Consider the following 3,278-nt stretch of genomic DNA (forward strand, 5'->3'; position numbering starts at 1 on the left):
TTACCTTGAACAATGCAAACATAGCACTTTCCTCCTTTGCTGCCGTATAGAGCATATCTTTTAGAAAAGAATTTTCTTGGATGGAGTTTGCTTCCCATGAAAAGAACAAATTATTGCTTGATGATGTCAGAGCATCTCATGTCCACTGCAATTTTCCTAGGGATTCTCATAATAAAGGTTATGAAAATGTCACTGTAATATTAATCTTTTATTCATTTGTTCATTCAGTCATCACCTTGGGAAGCCCTGGTTAAAATAACTTTTGGGGTTTACTACACATTTCTACTGTAGTTAGGGACATCTTTATTATGGCTGTCCTTCCTTTCATTTTCTCTGCAGAAATACTATGCATTGTTGTTCTTTATCTTTCTTTATCACATATATTGTTCTTCACAGTATCTGGCTGCATCTGCATATTCTCCTAAAACCTCAAATTTTAGTTTTCTTACTCTGGATTAGGTGGGTAAATTTGTCACAATCTTCATGAAATGCAGTTCATCCTTCTGTAGATCATCTTTCTTGAATAAAACAAATCCATAGTGTTTTTCTGACTCAAATATTCTCTGGAATAAATCTAAGAATTCACTGGAGTTATGTCTAGAAGAAGAAATAGAAACAAACATTATTGTGTCTACGTGTTCTTCAGTTTCCTTCTCAGGGACCTAGGGTCGCCCGAGTCGCACCCTTTGTTCTCGCTGTGCCATTTGATGTAGCAAAAGTGAGCAGTGATGAGATTTAACTGCTCCTCACTACCGCTCAGAGTCAGGCTTAGGAAAACAACAGTCCACACACCTTGCGAGTGGTCTGCACTGCACTACCTACCCCCATCCTCCAATCTGGCCCGTGCCCCCCAGCACCCATCTCTTTCTCCTGGCTGGACAATGGGGTTCCTGTAGCCAGCTGCGGATTACGCATTGTTTGGGGGACTATGAGTGTTTTATGGATCCTGGACTGCTTTGGAAAGGCTGATTATAAGTGATGACAAATATCAAAGGGAAAATATCCTGGGCATCTATCAATATGGGACTGGAGCCTGCGTGAGAAGACAGAGCTAAAGACCTGAGAAGAGTAAGCATAAAGGCATGAGAAAGGCTTAGACTGCTGAGGGAAAGAGCACACTCTGGGACAGGAGGAGAGAAGGGGACTTGGAAGAGAAACAGGAGCAGATCAGCTGGAGGGGAAGAGTGTAGCGAGCGCCGCCCGGTGCCAGTGCAGCCTGCAGAAGGGGGCCTTCAGGTGACGGTGCACCCGCCAAATAATTCACATAGCCCATGTCCAGTAAAATGGCTTCCAAAAGGCCATCAAATTTAGTAGCTGGGACATCCCTAATGACTTTATGTAAATTTCAGTGATGAGGTATTCATGAGTATTCACGTAACATTCTCTGCTGCGTAGACGAGTTGAAGAGAAAAGAAAGGTTATTTTCCATTCTGTCCTTGAAGAAGAAAAGAAAAACAGTCAAAGGTTATCTGAGTGAAGGAAACCAAGGCAGAGCTGAGAAAACGGACTGGAGATTTGCTCTGATCTGCCTTCTCTCGGATGCCCTGCCTGATACCCCAGGGACACCAAGGTGCCTGTTGTCCAGGAATCCTGTGGCATTGCGCACACAGCCCTGCGATCACTGACTGGCTGAACTGGGCTGGACTCGGAATGCTTCGAGCCAGAGTCTGGGGCTCATTTCTCTCTTTTGATCTAGCACAGCGTCTGATCCAGAGAAGAAGCACATTAAATATTTATGCAATAAATGGATGAATGAAACGCCTAAGGGTCGGCATGGAGGAAAATGAAGGCATCGATGCTTATTGGCAAATCCCCGTGTATTTGATGGAAAGCCTTTCCTTACACCATAATACGCACACATTGCCAGGATTATTACACTTGCTCAAATTTGATAGGCTCTTTCTTATGAAAGATTTTCATTTGTATTCATAAAAAAACCCCACACATCAGTAAGCACTGAGACTGACCAGTCTATTTTCTCCTTTAACTGGCAGCATTCACAGTCACTTTATTGTGTGAAATAATGTTTCCTTCCCCCTTTATCTTGCTTATGTCTGACCTGCCATTAAAAGTTGCTTAGAAACTGCTTAACAAATAGTCAGGGGTGCTCTTCGCTGACATCTTCCTTTTGTAACTTCTCAGCTATTCTGCCAGCCCATTCCCTTTCCATAAGCGTTTGTAGGCTTCTTTTCATCTCCTTTCAACAGACAAGACTAAAGCCCACCATTTCCCTCCATTGAAAGGAAACATCCGCAGCTTCTGAAGCGTTGCCGGATATAGGCCCCTCCATACACCTGCCAGTTAAGAGGGAAGTAGATTAGCAAAGCTTCCGTGAGGTTTTGATTTTATTAATGGCTTTGCACAGTGTGCTAAGCAAGTCATAAAGTTAAAGGAAATCATGAAAATGCAAAGTCCATGATGCTCACTGAAATCTCCCAGACTTGGAGGCCATGGGGCTTCCTTTCACAAACAGCAAAGCTCCATCCGCACTCTCCTGCGAACACAAGCCAGGCTAGGATCTTTAAACAGAATTCTACAATTCCTAAGGAACGGGGCTCTCCCCAAGATTACAGCAGGCAGAGCAAGGCACTCCCCCCCACTTCCCTCATGTCAACACTTCCATTGGTGTAACTGATTAAGTTGAATGGCACACCAAGGACAAGTGGAAAAGGAAGATGATTCGATGCAACCTTTATCATATGCCAACTGTGGGTAAGGTAATATTCTAGCGTCTAGACAGTTGGTTGCAGGGGGCTCTGTGAACCAAGTATTGAATTAGCTATGGGAACAGCAAGGTGAATTCTACTTAGAAAGGGAAGAGAAAGTACAAGGGTTTAGAGACAACGTCATGTGCGTGAGGAATTCAAACTATGCTTCCATAAAGTAAAAGTCATCATGGATACGAGAGGTGTGCGTGGGAGAACAGGGGCACACCCACGATCTCACCTGGGGACTGGAGCATGCTAGAGGCGATGTCTTGGTCGTCAGCCTCTGACCCAGGCGGCCGAGCCACCTGTTCCCTGACCTGCCGCCTATGGCCCTGTAGGGTCTGAAGAAATCACTCAGGTGATGTATACGTTGCTGACATTTTCTGACCCTCAAACCAGGACAGATAATATGACTGTGATTTTCTTTTCAGATCTGTGAGATTTTAAAAAATGAAAACCTTGAGGCTATTATTGAAGAAGGGCGTGCTACCCACCATCCTCATTGTTTGGACCCTATAAGGAATTTCTTTCCAATCTTAGTATTAGGAATGATTGCGCATTCCCCTGAGC

This window comes from Miniopterus natalensis, chromosome 5 (assembly GCF_054644295.1).
Source record: "Miniopterus natalensis isolate mMinNat1 chromosome 5, mMinNat1.hap1, whole genome shotgun sequence".
Lineage (NCBI taxonomy): Eukaryota > Metazoa > Chordata > Mammalia > Chiroptera > Miniopteridae > Miniopterus > Miniopterus natalensis.